The following is a 21,896-nucleotide window of genomic DNA, read 5'->3' on the forward strand; positions in this document are numbered from 1 at the left end:
ATTTATTTTCATGGTCAATGGTTTACTGGTACTAGAGTGAACTCAAATGTACTCAAACGTTGATGTTAATATGAATTGTTAATATAATGTGTGATGCTATTTTGTAATCAATCTCCTCAGGGGTCAGTTCCTCTTCGGATATTACTTCGTTATGGGCTTAGTGGTCAGAATATTTGATAAACATCTCTGGATACCTGATGATATTATCTTGTTTTGGGCAAAATATAAGGGGAATTTCCTCAGAAGATCAAAAAATGTTCACATTTTATCAATAAAAAATAAAAACATTTTTAAAAAATGACCTTGATTCTACTTTGAATAATTAATGAGGGTTTTACTGCAATAGCATCTCTGTTACATGTATTATAGTCTGTAAATACATGCGTTATAAAATGGTGTCAACTTAAAACTGCCAACGTTTTCAAAGATAATTTACTACATCTTTGATAAAAGCAGAAAATATGTCATGGCCACCAAACGTTGTGTTGTAGCTGGCAACAGGAAGTAAGTAGCCTCTTGTCTTGGCAAGATTGGAGAAGTGTTATGTGATCAGATAACTGAGCCTCTAGGCTCTTTGTTTAGTTAACACAATACACACGTATAGTTTAGAAATGTCCCACTCACAGACTATTGGAGCTGAGGACTCACAATACACACTTATAGTTTAGTAATATCCAACTCACAGACTATTGGAAAAATGTCCAACTCACAGACTATTGGAGCTGAGGACTCACAATACACACTTATAGTTTAGTAATGTCCCACTCACAGACTATTGGAGAAATGTCCCACTCACAGACTATTGGAGAAATGTCCCACTCACAGACTATTGGAGAAATGTCCCACTCACAGACTATTGGAGAAATGTCCCACTCACAGACTATTGGAGCTGAGGACTCACAATACACACGTATAGTTTAGAAGTGTCCCACTCACAGACTATTGGAGAAATGTCCCACTCACAGACTATTGGAGAAATGTCCCACTCACAGACTATTGGAGAAATGTCCCACTCACAGACTATTGGAGAAATGTCCCACTCACAGACTATTGGAGCTGAGGACTCACAATACACACTTATAGTTTAGAAGTGTCCCACTCACAGACTATTGGAGAAATGTCCCACTCACAGACTATTGGAGAAATGTCCCACTCACAGACTATTGGAGAAATGTCCCACTCACAGACTATTGGAGAAATGTCCCACTCACAGACTATTGGAGAAATGTCCCACTCACAGACTATTGGAGAAATGTCCCACTCACAGACTATTGGAGAAATGTCCCACTCACAGACTATTGGAGAAATGTCCCACTCACAGACTATTGGAGCTGAGGGCTCACAATACACACTTATAGTTTAGAAGTGTCCAACTCACAGACTATTGGAGAAATGTCCCACTCACAGACTATTGGAGAAATGTCCCACTCACAGACTATTGGAGCTGAGGACTCACAATACACACTTATAGTTTAGAAGTGTCCAACTCACAGACTATTGGAGAAATGTCCCACTCACAGACTATTGGAGAAATGTCCCACTCACAGACTATTGGAGAAATGTCCCACTCACAGACTATTGGAGCTGAGGACTCACAATACACACTTATAATTTAGAAGTGTCCAACTCACAGACTATTGGAGAAATGTCCCACTCACAGACTATTGGAGAAATGTCCCACTCACAGACTATTGGAGCTGAGGACTCACAATACACACTTATAGTTTAGAAATGTCCCACTCACAGACTATTGGAGAAATGTCCCACTCACAGACTATTGGAGCTGAGGACTCACAATACACACTTATAGTTTAGAAGTGTCCAACTCACAGACTATTGGAGAAATGTCCCACTCACAGACTATTGGAGAAATGTCCCACTCACAGACTATTGGAGAAATGTCCCACTCACAGACTATTGGAGAAATGTCCCACTCACAGACTATTGGAGCTGAGGACTCACAATACACACTTATAGTTTAGAAGTGTTCAACTCACAGACTATTGGAGAAATGTCCCACTCACAGACTATTGGAGAAATGTCCCACTCACAGACTATTGGAGAAATGTCCCACTCACAGACTATTGGAGCTGAGGACTCACAATACACACTTATAGTTTAGTAATGTCCCAACTCACAGACTATTGGAGAAATGTCCAACTCACAGACTATTGGAGAAATGTCCCACTCACAGACTATTGGAGAAATGTCCCACTCACAGACTATTGGAGAAATGTCCAACTCACAGACTATTGGAGAAATGTCCAACTCACAGACTATTGGATAAATGTCCCACTCACAGACTATTGGAGAAATGTCCCACTCACAGACTATTGGAGAAATGTCCCACTCACAGACTATTGGAGAAATGTCCCACTCACAGACTATTGGAGCTGAGGACTCACAATACACACTTATAGTTTAGAAGTGTCCAACTCACAGACTATTGGAGAAATGTCCCACTCACAGACTATTGGAGAAATGTCCCACTCACAGACTATTGGAGCTGAGGACTCACAATACACACTTATAGTTTAGAAGTGTCCAACTCACAGACTATTGGAGAAATGTCCCACTCACAGACTATTGGAGAAATGTCCCACTCACAGACTATTGGAGAAATGTCCCACTCACAGACTATTGGAGCTGAGGACTCACAATACACACTTATAGTTTAGAAGTGTCCAACTCACAGACTATTGGAGAAATGTCCCACTCACAGACTATTGGAGAAATGTCCCACTCACAGACTATTGGAGAAATGTCCCACTCACAGACTATTGGAGCTGAGGACTCACAATACACACTTATAGTTTAGAAGTGTCCAACTCACAGACTATTGGAGAAATGTCCCACTCACAGACTATTGGAGAAATGTCCCACTCACAGACTATTGGAGCTGAGGACTCACAATACACACTTATAGTTTAGAAATGTCCCACTCACAGACTATTGGAGAAATGTCCCACTCACAGACTATTGGAGCTGAGGACTCACAATGTGAACCAGTCTATGTAGAACCCAAAGAAACTATGGCCAGGTAAAGGGGAATGTTTTGATTTCCCCCATTGGTTTTATATCTCTACAGTATGATTATTATTTACTTTTCATTCCACTTATGAATTGATGTCAACCACAGTTTGATAAATACATATATATCGATAACTGTATATATTTAAATAAGTACCTACCTGTCTTAATCAACCTGATATTATACTGTACCTACCTGTCTTAATCAACCTGATATTATACTGTACCTACCTGTCTTAATCAACCTGATATTATACTGTACCTACCTGTCTTAATCAACCTGATATTATACTGTACCTACCTGTCTTAATCAACCTGATATTATACTGTACCTACCTGTCTTAATCAACCTGATATTATACTGTACCTAACTGTCCTAATCAACCTGATATTATACTGTACCTACCTGTCTTAATCAACCTGATATTATACTGTACCTAACTGTCTTAATCAACCTGATATTATACTGTACCTACCTGTCTTAATCAACCTGATATTATACTGTACCTACCTGTCTTAATCAACCTGACATTATACTGTACCTACCTGTCTTAATCAACCTGATATTATACTGTACCTACCTGTCTTAATCAACCTGATATTATACTGTACCTACCTGTCCTAATCAACCTGATATTATACTGTACCTACCTGTCTTAATCAACCTGATATTATACTGTACCTAACTGTCTTAATCAACCTTATATTATACTGTACCTACCTGTCCTAATCAACCTGATATTATACTGTACCTACCTGTCTTAATCAACCTGATATTATACTGTACCTAACTGTCTTAATCAACCTTATATTATACTGTACCTACCTGTCTTAATCAACCTGACATTATACTGTACCTAACTGTCTTATTCAACCTGATATTATACTGTACCTACCTGTCTTAATCAACCTGACATTATACTGTACCTACCTGTCTTAATCAACCTGATATTATACTGTACCTACCTGTCCTAATCAACCTGATATTATACTGTACCTACCTGTCTTAATCAACCTGATATTATACTGTACCTAACTGTCTTAATCAACCTTATATTATACTGTACCTACCTGTCCTAATCAACCTGATATTATACTGTACCTACCTGTCTTAATCAACCTGATATTATACTGTACCTAACTGTCTTTATCAACCTTATATTATACTGTACCTACCTGTCTTAATCAACCTGATATTATACTGTACCTACCTGTCCTAATCAACCTGATATTATACTGTACCTACCTGTCTTAATCAACCTGATATTATACTGTACCTACCTGTCCTAATCAACCTGATATTATACTGTACCTACCTGTCTTAATCAACCTGATATTATACTGTACCTACCTGTCCTAATCAACCTGATATTATACTGTACCTACCTGTCTTAATCAACCTGATATTATACTGTACCTACCTGTCCTAATCAACCTGATATTATACTGTACCTACCTGTCTTAATCAACCTGATATTATACTGTACCTACCTGTCCTAATCAACCTGATATTATACTGTACCTACCTGTCTTAATCAACCTGATATTATACTGTACCTAACTGTCTTAATCAACCTTATATTATACTGTACCTACCTGTCCTAATCAACCTGATATTATACTGTACCTACCTGTCTTAATCAACCTGATATTATACTGTACCTACCTGTCTTAATCAACCTGATATTATACTGTACCTAACTGTCCTAAACAACCTGATATTATACTGTACCTAACTGTCTTAATCAACCTGATATTATACTGTACCTAACTGTCTTAATCAACCTGATATTATACTGTACCTACCTGTCTTAATCAACCTGACATTATACTGTACCTAACTGTCTTAATCAACCTGACATTATACTGTACCTAACTGTCTTAATCAACCTGACATTATACTGTACCTACCTGTCTTAATCAACCTGATATTATACTGTACCTACCTGTCTTAATCAACCTGATATTATACTGTACCTACCTGTCTTAATCAACCTGATATTATACTGTACCTACCTGTCTTAATCAACCTGACATTATACTGTACCTAACTGTCTTAATCAACCTGATATTATACTGTACCTACCTGGCTTAATCAACCTGACATTATACTGTACCTACCTGTCTTAATCAACCTGATATTATACTGTACCTACCTGTCCTAATCAACCTGATATTATACTGTACCTACCTGTCTTAATCAACCTGATATTATACTGTACCTAACTGTCTTAATCAACCTTATATTATACTGTACCTACCTGTCCTAATCAACCTGATATTATACTGTACCTACCTGTCTTAATCAACCTGATATTATACTGTACCTAACTGTCTTAATCAACCTTATATTATACTGTACCTACCTGTCTTAATCAACCTGACATTATACTGTACCTAACTGTCTTATTCAACCTGATATTATACTGTACCTACCTGTCTTAATCAACCTGACATTATACTGTACCTACCTGTCTTAATCAACCTGATATTATACTGTACCTACCTGTCCTAATCAACCTGATATTATACTGTACCTACCTGTCTTAATCAACCTGATATTATACTGTACCTACCTGTCCTAATCAACCTGATATTATACTGTACCTACCTGTCTTAATCAACCTGATATTATACTGTACCTACCTGTCCTAATCAACCTGATATTATACTGTACCTACCTGTCTTAATCAACCTGATATTATACTGTACCTACCTGTCCTAATCAACCTGATATTATACTTTACCTACCTGTCTTAATCAACCTGATATTATACTGTACCTAACTGTCTTAATCAACCTTATATTATACTGTACCTACCTGTCCTAATCAACCTGATATTATACTGTACCTACCTGTCTTAATCAACCTGATATTATACTGTACCTACCTGTCTTAATCAACCTGATATTATACTGTACCTAACTGTCCTAAACAACCTGATATTATACTGTACCTAACTGTCTTAATCAACCTGATATTATACTGTACCTAACTGTCTTAATCAACCTGATATTATACTGTACCTACCTGTCTTAATCAACCTGACATTATACTGTACCTAACTGTCTTAATCAACCTGACATTATACTGTACCTAACTGTCTTAATCAACCTGACATTATACTGTACCTACCTGTCTTAATCAACCTGATATTATACTGTACCTACCTGTCTTAATCAACCTGATATTATACTGTACCTAACTGTCTTAATCAACCTGATATTATACTGTACTTACCTGTCTTAATCAACCTGATATTATACTGTACCTAACTTTCTTAATCAACCTGATATTATACTGTACTTACCTGTCTTAATCAACCTGATATTATACTGTACCTAACTGTCTTATTCAACCTGATATTATACTGTACCTAACTGTCTTAATCAACCTGATATTATACTGTACCTAACTGTCTTAATCAACCTTATATTATACTGTACCTACCTGTCCCAATCAACCTTATATTATACTGTACCTACCTGTCTTAATCAACCTGATATTATACTGTACCTACCTGTCTTAATCAACCTGATATTATACTGTACCTACCTGTCTTAATCAACCTGATATTATACTGTACCTAACTGTCTTAATCAACCTTATATTATACTGTACCTACCTGTCTTAATCAACCTGATATTATACTGTACCTACCTGTCTTAATCAACCTTATATTATACTGTACCTACCTGTCCCAATCAACCTTATATTATACTGTACCTACCTGTCTTAATCAACCTGATATTATACTGTACCTACCTGTCTTAATCAACCTGATATTATACTGTACCTACCTGTCTTAATCAACCTGATATTATACTGTACCTACCTGTCTTAATCAACCTGATATTATACTGTACCTAACTGTCTTAATCAACCTTATATTATACTGTACCTACCTGTCTTAATCAACCTGATATTATACTGTACCTACCTGTCTTAATCAACCTGATATTATACTGTACCTACCTGTCTTAATCAACCTGATATTATACTGTACCTACCTGTCTTAATCAACCTGATATTATACTGTACCTACCTGTCTTAATCAACCTGATATTATACTGTACCTACCTGTCTTAATCAACCTGATATTATACTGTACCTACCTGTCTTAATCAACCTTATATTATACTGTACCTACCTGTCTTAATCAACCTGATATTATACTGTACCTACCTGTCTTAATCAACCTTATATTATACTGTACCTACCTGTCCCAATCAACCTTATATTATACTGTACCTACCTGTCTTAATCAACCTGATATTATACTGTACCTACCTGTCTTAATCAACCTGATATTATACTGTACCTACCTGTCTTAATCAACCTGATATTATACTGTACCTACCTGTATTAATCAACCTGATATTATACTGTACCTAACTGTCTTAATCAACCTTATATTATACTGTACCTACCTGTCTTAATCAACCTGATATTATACTGTACCTACCTGTCTTAATCAACCTGATATTATACTGTACCTACCTGTCTTAATCAACCTGATATTATACTGTACCTACCTGTCTTAATCAACCTGATATTATACTGTACCTACCTGTCTTAATCAACCTGATATTATACTGTACCTACCTGTCTTAATCAACCTGATATTATACTGTACCTACCTGTCTTAATCAACCTGATATTATACTGTACCTACCTGTCTTAATCAACCTGATATTATACTGTACCTACCTGTCTTAATCAACCTGATATTATACTGTACCTACCTGTCTTAATCAACCTGACATTATACTGTACCTACCTGTCTTAATCAACCTGATATTATACTGTACCTACCTGTCTTAATCAACCTGATATTATACTGTACCTAACTGTCTTAATCAACCTGATATTATACTGTACCTACCTGTCTTAATCAACCTGATATTATACTGTACCTACCTGTCTTAATCAACCTGATATTATACTGTACCTACCTGTCTTAATCAACCTGATATTATACTGTACCTACCTGTCTTAATCAACCTGATATTATACTGTACCTACCTGTCTTAATCAACCTGACATTATACTGTACCTACCTGTCTTATTCAACCTGATATTATACTGTACCTACCTGTCTTAATCAACCTGATATTATACTGTACCTAACTGTCTTAATCAACCTGATATTATACTGTACCTACCTGTCTTAATCAACCTGATATTATACTGTACCTACCTGTCTTATTCAACCTGATATTATACTGTACCTACCTGTCTTAATCAACCTGATATTATACTGTACCTAACTGTCTTAATCAACCTGATATTATACTGTACCTACCTGTCTTAATCAACCTGATATTATACTGTACCTACCTGTCTTATTCAACCTGATATTATACTGTACCTACCTGTCTTAATCAACCTGATATTATACTGTACCTAACTGTCTTAATCAACCTGATATTATACTGTACCTACCTGTCCTAATCAACCTGATATTATACTGTACCTACCTGTCTTAATCAACCTGATATTATACTGTACCTACCTGTCTTAATCAACCTGATATTATACTGTACCTACCTGTCTTAATCAACCTGATATTATACTGTACCTAACTGTCTTAATCAACCTGATATTATACTGTACTTACCTGTCTTAATCAACCTGATATTATACTGTACCTAACTGTCTTAATCAACCTGATATTATACTGTACCTACCTGTCTTAATCAACCTGATATTATACTGTACCTAACTGTCTTAATCAACCTGATATTATACTGTACTTACCTGTCTTAATCAACCTGATATTATACTGTACCTAACTGTCTTAATCAACCTGATATTATACTGTACTTACCTGTCTTAATCAACCTGATATTATACTGTACCTAACTGTCTTAATCAACCTGATATTATACTGTACCTAACTGTCTTAATCAACCTGATATTATACTGTACCTAACTGTCTTAATCAACCTGATATTATACTGTACCTAACTATCTTAATCAACCTGATATTATACTGTACCTAACTATCTTAATCAACCTGATATTATACTGTACCTACCTGTCTTAATCAACCTGATATTATACTGTACCTACCTGTCTTAATCAACCTGATATTATACTGTACCTACCTGTCTTATTCAACCTGATATTATACTGTACCTACCTGTCTTAATCAACCTGATATTATACTGTACCTACCTGTCTTAATCAACCTGATATTATACTGTACCTACCTGTCTTAATCAACCTGATATTATACTGTACCTACCTGTCTTAATCAACCTGATATTATACTGTACCTAACTGTCTTAATCAACCTGATATTATACTGTACTTACCTGTCTTAATCAACCTGATATTATACTGTACCTAACTGTCTTAATCAACCTGATATTATACTGTACTTACCTGTCTTAATCAACCTGATATTATACTGTACCTAACTGTCTTAATCAACCTGATATTATACTGTACCTAACTGTCTTAATCAACCTGATATTATACTGTACCTAACTGTCTTAATCAACCTGATATTATACTGTACCTAACTATCTTAATCAACCTGATATTATACTGTACCTAACTGTCTTAATCAACCTGATATTATACTGTACCTAACTGTCTTAATCAACCTGATATTATACTGTACCTAACTGTCTTAATCAACCTTATATTATACTGTACCTAACTGTCTTAATCAACCTGATATTATACTGTACCTACCTGTCTTAATCAACCTGATATTATACTGTACCTAACTATCTTAATCAACCTTATATTATACTGTACCTAACTGTCTTAATCAACCTGATATTATACTGTACCTAACTATCTTAATCAACCTTATATTATACTGTACCTAACTGTCCTATTCAACCTGGTATTATACTGTACCTAACTGTCTTAATCAACCTGATATTATACTGTACCTAACTGTCCTATTCAACCTGGTATTATACTGTACCTAACTGTCCTATTCAACCTGATATTTTAGAATCAGAATCTCAGCAGCGTTCCACCAAATCTGCCCGACGACACCCAATATGTAGACATCTCACACAACAACATCGATAGATTAGATTATGAGGACCTTCCTGGACTGACCCAATGCGTTGGCTCACACTGTCAGGCTCCAGTTCCTAAATGTATCTCACAACTCCTTGTCAACCATCCTGGATCTGTCATTGCTTTATCAAGCAACTAATATATGACAGTCACCTAGTGCCAAGATCCCATTAAAAACCTAACACACCTTCAATTCCTTGCGCTCGGAAGCGTAAATGCCATTTCCGGGGGAACAACAATGACTTTGCTACCCTGAGAAACGTATATCTTTAAAACACCTTAGTTTGGGTGACAGGAAGTGAGTAGCAGAGATATGAAACTGGTTCTCTCTTGTAGTGGATGCGAGCTTTGACTGGAAACCAGTGGAGTGTGTGGAGGAGCGGGGTGACATGAGAGAACTTGGGAAGGTTGATAACCAGGCGGGCTGCTGCGTTCTGGATAAGTTACAGGGGGTTTGATGGCACAAGCGGGGAGACCAGCCAACGGAGAGTTGCAGTAGTCCAGACGGGGAGATGACAAGAGCCTGGAGTGAGACTACGTGGTGCAGACACAGATCCTCTCCACATCACCAGGTCAATGAGACTACGTGGTGCAGACACAGATCCTCTCCACCTCACCAGGTCGGTGAGACTACGTGGTGCAGACACAGATCCTCTCCTTATCACCAGGTCAGTGAGACTACGTGGTGCAGACACAGATCCTCTCCACCTCACCAGGTCAGTGAGACTACGTGGTGCAGACACAGTTCCTCTCCTTATCACCAGGTCAGTGAGACTACGTGGTGCAGACACATATCCTCTCCACCTCACCAGGTCGGTGAGACTACGTGGTGCAGACACAGATCCTTTCCACATCACCAGGTCAGTGAGACTACGTGGTGCAAACACAGATCCTCTCCACATCACCAGGTCGGTGAGACTACGTGGTGCAGACACAGATCCTCTCCACATCACCAGGTCGGTGAGACTACGTGGTGCAGACACAGATCCTCTCCACATCACCAGGTCGGTGAGACTACGTGGTGCAGACACAGATCCTCTCCACCTCACCAGGCCAGTGAGACTACGTGGTGCAGACACAGATCCTCTCCACATCACCAGGTCAGTGAGACTACGTGGTGCAGACACTGATCCTCTCCACATCACCAGGTCGGAGCGGCCTTTCTTTCCAGTATGTCTTTACTCTTTTGTCCCGTTGCCATCCCATCCCTCCTGACAGTCCCACTGTGTGCTTCCAGAGGGAGGAGAGAGATGATTGGGCCTGTGTGTGTCACTTCAAGACAAGAGAATAAAGAATTTATCCTATCAGAAATCTCAACAGCGTGCCACCAAATCTGCCCGACGACACCCCAATACTTAGACATTTTCCCACAACACCATCGATAGACTAGATGATGAGGACCTCACAGGATTAAAACCACCTTTGTCTCCTGAAGGCAACTCACTGTGGGTCTGAGGTTCATATCTCCTGAAGGCAACTCATCGTGGTCTGAGATTCATATCTCCTGAAGGCAACTCACTGTGGGTCTGAGATTCATATCTCCTGAAGGCAACTCACTGTGGGTCTGAGGTTCATATCTCCTGAAGGCAACTCACTGTGGGTCTGAGATTCATATCTCCTGAAGGCAACTCACTGTGGGTCTGAGGTTCATATCTCCTGAAGGCAACTCACTGTGGGTCTGAGGTTCATATCTCCTGAAGGCAACTCACTGTGGGTCTGAGGTTCATATCTCCTGAAGGCAACTCATCGTGGTCTGAGATTCATATCTCCTGAAGGCAACTCACTGTGGGTCTGAGATTCATATCTCCTGAAGGCAACTCACTGTGGGTCTGAGATTCATATCTCCTGAAGGCAACTCACTGTGGGTCTGAGATTCATATCTCCTGAAGGCAGCTCACTGTGGGTCTGAGGTTCATATCTCCTGAAGGCAACTCACTGTGGGTCTGAGGTTCATATCTCCTGAAGGCAACTCACTGTGGGGTCTGAGGTTCATATCTCCTGAAGGCAACTCATCGTGGTCTGAGATTCATATCTCCTGAAGGCAACTCACTGTGGGTCTGAGATTCATATCTCCTGAAGGCAACTCACTGTGGGTCTGAGATTCATATCTCCTGAAGGCAACTCACTGTGGGTCTGAGGTTCATATCTCCTGAAGGCAACTCACTGTGGGTCTGAGGTTCATATCTCCTGAAGGCAACTCACTGTGAGTCTGAGGATCATAACTCCTGAAGGCAACTCACTGTGGATCTGAGATTCATATCTCCTGAAGGCAACTCATCGTGGTCTGAGATTCATATCTCCTGAAGGCAACTCACTGTGGGTCTGAGATTCATATCTCCTGAAGGCAACTCACTGTGGGTCTGAGGTTCATATCTCCTGAAGGCAACTCACTGTGGGTCTGAGATTCATATCTCCTGAAGGCAACTCACTGTGGGTCTGAGGTTCATATCTCCTGAAGGCAACTCACTGTGGGTCTGAGGTTCATATCTCCTGAAGGCAACTCACTGTGGGTCTGAGGTTCATATCTCCTGAAGGCAACTCATCGTGGTCTGAGATTCATATCTCCTGAAGGCAACTCACTGTGGGTCTGAGATTCATATCTCCTGAAGGCAACTCACTGTGGGTCTGAGATTCATATCTCCTGAAGGCAACTCACTGTGGGTCTGAGATTCATATCTCCTGAAGGCAGCTCACTGTGGGTCTGAGGTTCATATCTCCTGAAGGCAACTCACTGTGGGTCTGAGGTTCATATCTCCTGAAGGCAACTCACTGTGGGGTCTGAGGTTCATATCTCCTGAAGGCAACTCATCGTGGTCTGAGATTCATATCTCCTGAAGGCAACTCACTGTGGGTCTGAGATTCATATCTCCTGAAGGCAACTCACTGTGGGTCTGAGATTCATATCTCCTGAAGGCAACTCACTGTGGGTCTGAGGTTCATATCTCCTGAAGGCAACTCACTGTGGGTCTGAGGTTCATATCTCCTGAAGGCAACTCACTGTGAGTCTGAGGATCATAACTCCTGAAGGCAACTCACTGTGGATCTGAGATTCATATCTCCTGAAGGCAACTCACTGTGGGTCTGAGATTCATATCTCCTGAAGGCAACTCACTGTGGGTCTGAGATTCATATCTCCTGAAGGCAACTCATCGTGGTCTGAGATTAATATATCCTGAAGGCAACTCACTGTGGGTCTGAGGTTCATATCTCCTGAAGGCAACTCACTGTGGGTCTGAGATTCATATCTCCTGAAGGCAACTCACTGTGGGTCTGAGATTCATATCTCCTGAAGGCAACTCACTGTGGGTCTGAGGTTCATATCTCCTGAAGGCAACTCACTGTGGGTCTGAGGTTCATATCTCCTGAAGGCAACTCATCGTGGTCTGAGGTTCATATCTCCTGAAGGCAACTCACTGTGGGTCTGAGGTTCATATCTCCTGAAGGCAACTCACTGTGGGTCTGAGGCGAAGCTAAAGGTTCTGAATGTATCTCACTGCTTGTCAACCATCATGGATCTCTCGTTGCCTCAACTCCCGATCCTGGACCTTATCAAGACATCTATCGACTGCCAAGTACCTTTTGAAAACCTAACCCATCTTGAATTCTTTGCGTTTGGGAGAGCGACTGCTCATTTCAGTGAACAACATTGACTTTGACCCGCTGCGAAACTTATATATCTTTATACGGGTGACAGGAAGTGAGTGGTTTTCTCTCGAAACTAAACGTTCCCCTCGTGATTAATAAAGTATTTCTCTCTTCCTCTCTCTAATCAGTGTACAGCAGGACTCCCTGGTCTTCCTCTCTCTAATCAGTGTACAGCAGGACTCCCTGGTCTTCCTCTCTCTAATCAGTGTACAGCAGGACTCCCTGGTCTTCCTCTCTCTAATCAGTGTACAGCAGGACTCCCTGGTCTTCCTCGCTCTAATCAGTGTACAGCAGGACTCCCTGGTCTTCCTCTCTCTAATCAGTGTACAGCAGGACTCCCTGGTCTTCCTCCTCTTGGAGTCCATCCCTCCAGACTCTCTGCCTAGGAAGTTCCCCAACCTGCGGACAATGCGGAGGCAGCAGAGCTACCTGGAGTGTCCCGGGGCTGGTCTGGAGAGGAACAGGAGACAGGCGTTTTGGAGCAGTCTGAAAGCTATGCTGAGGACAGAAGACAAGAGCATGGTGCTAAAGGTCCTAGCTCCAGATATAGCTGATACATTACCTCTGATGACAGACCAGGGCTGAGCATGGTGCTAAAGGTCCTAGCTGCAGATGTAGCTGATACATTACCTCTGATGACAGACCAGGGCTGAGCATGGTGCTAAAGGTCCTAGCTGCAGATGTAGCTGATACATTACCTCTGATGACAGACCAGGGCTGAGCATGGCACCTTTTTTCTCCTGTAGGATATCATAGAATATGTCATTGTAAATACAATGTGTATGTGTCAGTGTTTAAATAACAATGTGACAACAGTTTTATAAAATGTTTTAAAATAATTCTAAGGCCTATTTGTGATTTTTATCAAATGCTTCTCATACCTAAACGTGATGCCTAAATGCCCAAACATGATGCCTAAATGCCCAAACGTGATGCCTAAATGCCCAAACGTGATGCCTAAATGCCCAAACGTGATGCCTAAATGCCCAAACATGATGCCTAAATGCCCAAACATGATGCCTAAATGCCCAAACATGATGCCTAAATGCCCAAACATGATGCCTAAATGCCCAAACATGATGCCTAAATGCCCAAACATGATGCCTAAATGCCCAAACATGATGCCTAAATGCCCAAACATGATGCCTAAATGCCCAAACATGATGCCTAAATGCCCAAACGTGATGCCTAAATGCCCAAACATGATGCCTAAATGCCCAAACATGATGCCTAAATGCATCACTTATAAGGAAATGTAATGCAGTAATCAGTTGTGTGTGTCTAGTATCTCAGTGTATTTTAATGCGTGATGTTTAAAACTACAACAACAACATATTTTGTGCTCTCTTTTGCCTTCAATATTATTGAATGGAACGTTTGGAGAAAGCTATGTTGGTGACTACAATACCCATAAGTCCATTACAATGACTATTTCTGCAGCCAGAGGGTATTTGTGGGGTTCCTTCTAGGTACCAGCTCATGTTGGAGTACAGGGGAATGAGGAAGTGGATGTTCTTGCCAAGCAGGCTCTCCGACATCCTAATATTCATATGGAAATGTCCATCAGTTAAGCAGAAGCCAAGGGGGTTTATTTATTACATTGTTTAAAAAAACTAACGGAAAGAGTTGTGGAACAGGGAGAAACCAATGGAAAGAGTTGTAGAACAGGGAGAAACCAATGGAACGAGTTGTGGAACAGGGAGAAACCAATGGAAAGAGTTGTGGAACAGGGAGAAACCAATGGAAAGAGTTGTGGAACAGGGAGAAACCAATGGAACGAGTTGTGGAACAGGGAGAAACCAATGGAAAGAGTTGTGGAACAGGGAGAAACCAATGGAAAGAGTTGTGGAACAGGGAGAAACCAATGGAAAGAGTTGTGGAACAGGGAGAAACCAATGGAACGAGTTGTGGAACAGGGAGAAACCAATGGAAAGAGTTGTGGAACAGGGAGAAACCAATGGAAAGAGTTGTGGAACAGGGAGAAACCAATGGAACGAGTTGTGGAACAGGGAGAAACCAATGGAACGAGTTGTGGAACAGGGAGAAACCAATGGAACGAGTTGTGGAACAGGGAGAAACCAATGGAACGAGTTGTGGAACAGGGAGAAACCAATGGAAAGAGTTGTGGAACAGGGAGAAACCAATGGAAAGAGTTGTGGAACAGGGAGAAACCAATATAAAGAGTTGTGGAACAGGGAGAAACCAATGGAACGAGTTGTGGAACAGGGAGAAACCAATGGAAAGAGTTGTGGAACAGGGAGAAACCAATGGAAAGAGTTGTGGAACAGGGAGAAACCAATGGAAAGACACCTGTATAAGATCCAGGAAAAGGTGACGACAGGAACATTCTCAGGTGGAGAGGGAACGGAGGAAACAAAGGTTTGGACACACCAGGCTTAACAGTTGATTGGTGGGAAAGCATCCGACTGGGAGGTGTCATCGCTAACCAGAGGAGATGGAGACAAAGGAACACATTCTATTTTAGTGCCAGCAATATGGGATGGGGGAAAGGGGGAGAGATAGTTATTATATTTTAAGGAGTAATGGTGTTGAAGAGCTTTAAGTGAACTGCTGGGGAAATCTTCAGGATATAGTCGTATTTAATGATTTATATCGTTGCCTTAAGGAGATGAGAATAATGGGTAGGATTCCGACCTTCTCTGTCTCTGGTCCGCACTCCACTCCAGTTGGTGGTAGTAATGCACCTTAAAGTTGGTTGCCAACCGTCATATAAAAACCACAGAAGAAGCAGCACATGCAGCAGGAGAGGGGAGCAGCAGGAGAGGGGAGCAGCAGGAGCAGCAGGAGCAGCAGCAGCAGGAGGAGCAGCAGCAGGGGGAGCAGCAGCAGGAGGAGCAGCAGGAGAGGGGAGCAGCAGCAGGAGGAGCAGCGAGTTGTTAATGGTCTCCCATTTTCCCTCCTCTCTATTCCAATTTAAGATGGTGGTGAGAAGGTAATGCAGAAGAGAGAAGTCGGTAGAGAAAGTGAGACGACGCGACAAAGGCGAAACAATGGCGCCTACTACAAACCTTTGTCTCCTGAGTACAAAGAAACATCTCCTGAGTACAATCCAAGTAAACATCCTTTTAGATGTATTTGAGAATCTTGAGAATGTCTAAATGGCACTAGTGGTTTGCTCTGAAGTTAAGCCTGCCCTATTTCAGCCACACCCATTGCTGACAGGTGTATAAAATCGAGCACACAGCCATGCAATCTCCATAGACAAACACTGGCAGTAGAATGGCCTTACTGAAGAGTTCAATTACTTTCAACTTGGCACCATTTAAAGGATGCCATCTTTCCAACAAGTTAGTTTTTCAAAAATCTGCCCTGCTAGAGCTGGCCCGGTCAACTCTAAGTACTGTTATTGTGAAATGGAAATGTCTAGGAGCAACAACGGCTCAGCCACGAAGTGGTAGGCCACACAAACGCACAGAACGGGACCGCCGAGTGCTGAACCGCGTAGCACCTAAAAAATCATCTGTCCTTGGTTGCAACACTCACTACTGAGTTCCAAACTGCCTCTGGAAGCAACGCCAGTCCAATAACTATTCGTTGGGAGCTTTATGTAGAGTGGTTTCCATGGCCAAGCAGCCGCACACAAGCCTAAGACCACCATGGGCAATGCCAAGCATTGACTGGAGTGTTGTAAAGATCATTGCCATTGGACTCTGGAGCAGTGGAAACGTGTTCTCTGGAGTGATGGATCACGTTTCACCATCTGGCAGTCTGACGGATGAATCTGGCTTTGGAACGCTACCTGCCCCAATGTCAACTGTAAAGTTTGGTGGATCAGGAAAAATGGTCTGGGGCTGTTTTTCATGGTTCGGCCTTCCCCCTTAGTTCCAGTGAAGAGAAATCTTAACGCTACAGCATACATTTTAATTCTAGACGATTCTGTGCTTCCAACTTTGTGGCAACAGTATGGGGAAAGCCCTTTCCTGTTTCACGATGACAAGGCCCCCCGTGTACAAAGCGAGGTCCATACAGAAATGGTTTGTCAAGATCAGGGTGGAAGAACTTGACTGACCTGCACAGAGCCCTGACCTCAACCAAATCGAACACCTTCGTGATGAATTAGAACGCTGACTGCGAGCCAGGCCTAATCGCCCAACATCAGTGCCCGACCTCACTAATGCTCTTGTGGCTGAATGGAAGCAAGTGTAGTGGAAAGCCTTCCCAGAAAAGTGGAGGCTGTTATAGCAGCAATGTTCCAACATCTAGTGGAAAGCCTTCCCAGAAGAGTGGAGGCTGTTATAGCAGCAATGTTCCAACATCTAGTGGAAAGCCTTCCCAGAAGAGTGGAGGCTGTTATAACAGCAATGTTCCAACATCTAGTGGAAAGCCTTCCCAGAAGAGTGGAGGCTGTTATAGCAGCAATGTTCCAACATCTAGTGGAAAGCCTTCCCAGAAGAGTGGAGGCTGTTATAACAGCAATGTTCCAACATCTAGTGGAAAGCCTTCCCAGAAGAGTGGAGGCTGTTATAGCAGCAATGTTCCAACATCTAGTGGAAAGCCTTCCCAGAAGAGTGGAGGCTGTTATAGCAGCAATGTTCCAACATCTAGTGGAAAGCCTTCCCAGAAGAGTGGAGGATGTTACAGCAGCAAAGGGGCGGAGCCAATCCCATATTAATGCCCATGATTTTGAATGAGATGTTGTACGAGCAGGTGTCCACATACTTTTGGCCATGTGGTGTATGTCGTGTCAAGCTGGTTGAAAAACAAACTGGCAGCGGTTAAATCTGTCAAAGTTTTGAAAAGTGTAATTGTTTTTATTGTTTTTCTGCATCCTTTGCCCAGAGGCTGCAGGCGCTCTCTGTCACGCGTCTCAGGGCTCAACCTGTGTCGTGCTTTGCAATCCGGAGCAGGGCGCGGCTCAAAGGAGTGATCAGTGGGGTGGATCAAATGGAAAAAAATAATATTGCTGGTATTTGTGACGCCCGCCGTTTGATGAGATGTAGCCCCGGTGGCAATTCCCTGTCTGTTTGGTTAGCTTTGACACAGAGTTTCCACCTGATAAGGTCAGGTTAGGTTATATTTGATATTCTGTGAGGGCCCATGTTCCGAACCCGCTACGGTGCTTTAGGTGCCAAGGATTCAGACATGTTGCAGCATTGTGTAAAAGGTAGATGTGCAGGAGGGCATGGTCAGAGGGAGTGTAAAGTTGGGATAGAGTTGGTATAGAAAAAAGCACTGTGTGTTAACTGCAGCTGGGGATGCGAAGTGCGCTGTGAGATACAGACAGGTTGAGATTGCCAGTTTCGAGTGGGGAAGAAAGTTCCCTATGCTGAGGCAGTGAAGAGACTAGAAGATAGCCCAAGGGTAAGTGATTTCACTGGGAGCCCGTCAGTGAGTAGGCCTGAAGAGAGAGAGAGAGAGAGAGAGAGACAGAGAGAATTAGTTTTAGTAAGGTATGATTTCTTGAGTTTTTATTTCTATGGTCATTAATTGTACCACACAAATGGAATGGAAATCGCAGAAGGTTGATCTGGTATCAGCAGCAGATAAGTTATTGGGCGTCAGAGCTTTTAGTGCAGAAGAACTACATGGGGTTATGAGAGAAGGGGTTCCAGCCCCCCCAGGCCGTAATCCTTTTGTAGGATCTGGTAGCAGCCGAAGTAGCCATCCTCCCCTCATCAGCCTCATGTGGTAGGGTTAGATTGTGGTGCAATAAAAAAAGAAAATCCCATTCCCCTTTATCGTTTTTTGTGAAGGGGATACCACTGCACTGCTGGAGCTAGGAACACAATCATTTCGCCACACCTGCAATAACATCAGCTAAATATGTGTACGTGACCGATACGATTTGATTTGATTTGAACAAAACGTGCAATTCACACTCCGACCTGTGAAAGGCAGTGATACGCAACAAAGCCTCTAGTCTGTCAGACCAACACGAAGAGAAGAAGAGAAGGTACCGCTATCATTACACAGAGGCTGAAAGAGAAAAAGCAAGGCGTTTTCTCAAGAGGGACAACTAGAATTGAATATAAACGCTGACTGAAATACAGTTGCAAGCTCAGAAATATTATCAATCCCTGCCCCAGTTTGGTCTGGATATCCCCTGGAGAGAAATCCCAGCAAAAATAGACAGGGTGAGTAACTCAAACTCTCGCCTGAAAACTAGCGCCAGATAGCTTGCAATGATTACAAAAGTAAATCGGGATGGAGTACAAACCCACCACAAATATCCCACCCCTGTCTTCGAAGTTAATGTTATAAGAGCAGTGGGAAAAGTCAAAAGGTTCGCCCAAAATGCTTGCAGGTCTTGGGGGCCAATCTGAGTAGGAAAGTCCCAGGCTTTGCCGGGAAGAGGTAGGCCGCACTGTCAGTGTTGAACGGTTTTCCTTCTTCTTTGCTAATGCTAAACCTAGCTAGCTAACAGATAGCAAACCTGACACTTCTTTCTCGTTTGAAAACCTGTTTTATACGTCTAAAAGTAGTGTAGTGTTTTTGTTTATAATATGAAAATAGTATTTTAGAATGTCATTAGTATTCAGTTTTGTTTATTATTGTTGGGTTGTCTGGTTAGCTAGCTAGCCTACAGAGAGTTCCTAGCTTCATACGCTAGCGCTAGCTAGCTACATTCGCGTCACTTGACCGGCTTATTTAAAAGTGTAAAGCATCTGTCAAATACAGTCAGTCCCCTTAAAGTTTTCACACCACTTCAGTTTTATCACATTTTGTTGTTACACCCATAATTTAAAATTCATAACATTTAGATTAGTTTGTCACTGGCCTACACACAACACCCCGTATAGTAATGTCAAAGTGGAATTATGTTTTTTACAAGTCTTTACATATGTATTAGAATGATATTGAGTTGAGTCACAAGTTGCATGGACTCACTGTGTACAATAGTGTTTAACATGATTTCTGAATGACTACCTCATCTCTGTACCCCACACATACAATTATCTTTAAGGTTCCGCAGTGTTTTTCAAACACAGATTCAACCACAAAGACCAGGGAGCTTGTTAGATGGGGAAGAAAAAAATACATTGAATATCCCTTTGAGCGTAGTGAATTTATTAATTACACTCTGGAGGGTGTATCAATACACCCAGTCACTACAAAGATAGACGTCCTTTCTAACTAAGTTGCCGGAGAGGAAGGAAACCGCTCAGAATTTCACCATGAGGCCAATGGTGACTTTAAAACAGTTACAGAGGCTGTTGTTTAGCAGTGTTTTTGTAGTGCACATGATGGTAGAGTTTGTAAATAATCAAGATACCATTCTGCCAGGTAGGCAATAGGCTACTTTGTAGTTAACATTTAATTGAGAAAGTTTTTGGGAAAGCCTTTCCATCTACCAGAAGACTGTTTATAGTCGCATTTTTGCTAACGTCTACACAAAGTGGTAGACCGGCACATACACACAGGGGATCTCGTTGCCTGTTCAGAAAGTTGCAGGAAATACGAATCACTGAAGCATTCTGTTCATGTCTTATGATAAACTTTACTGAATATTGTTCAATTCTGTTTTAATGTTTGGATTCCGTCCATCTTCTCTGCATGGCGGTTTTTACAAGGCTCAGAACAGGGCAGCGCGGCTGGCCCTCGGATGTAGACAGAGAGCAAACATTAATAATATGCATGTCAATCTCTCCTGGTTCAAAGTAGAGGAGAGATCTGACTTCATCACTACTTGTATTAGTGAGAGGTTGAAAGCACCGAGCTGTCTGTTTTTAAACAAAGAGCACGCACCTCGGACATGCATACCCCCACAAGACATGCCACCAGTGGTCTCTTCGCAGTCTTGAGTCCAGAACAGACCATGGGAGGCGAACGTAACTACAGGAAATATAATGATTATGATCACACTTCCTCAATGTAAATATTATGGTGAAACTATACCAAAGATGGTTTAGAAACTTGTGAACCAAGCTGGTGCGTGTATGTGTGTGTGTGTGTGTGTATATATATATATATTTGTGAATCACCCTTACATTTGAAAAAAGCAAGATATGATTTTTAGGCCATATTTCCCAGCCCTAGTTGGGAGGCCCAACAGACCAGGCGTGGCAGGACGGAGTGCTGTGGCAGGAACGGAGAGCTCGGGTTGGGGTGTAGGGTTTGATCATAGCCTGAAGGTAGTTAGGGCCAAGAGACCAGAGGTGGCAGGACGGAGTGCTCAGGTTGGGGTGTAGGGTTTGATCATAGCCTGAAGGTA

General features: G+C 41.4%; 1 protein-coding gene across 1 annotated transcript in view; it reads left to right on the forward strand.

The window, feature by feature from the left end:
- Positions 1–19,616: 19,616 nt before the first annotated feature.
- Positions 19,617–21,896, forward strand: part of LOC118938866 (CCR4-NOT transcription complex subunit 4-like) — a 51,730-nt gene continuing 49,450 nt past the window's right edge. Inside the window, exon 1 of the mRNA XM_036945437.1 lies at positions 19,617–19,818. The gene's annotated coding sequence lies outside the window, so the exon portion shown is untranslated. The remainder of the gene's footprint in view (positions 19,819–21,896) is intronic.

The sequence above is a fragment of the Oncorhynchus mykiss genome, chromosome 15 (genome assembly GCF_013265735.2).
Source record: "Oncorhynchus mykiss isolate Arlee chromosome 15, USDA_OmykA_1.1, whole genome shotgun sequence".
NCBI classification, from domain to species: domain Eukaryota; kingdom Metazoa; phylum Chordata; class Actinopteri; order Salmoniformes; family Salmonidae; genus Oncorhynchus; species Oncorhynchus mykiss.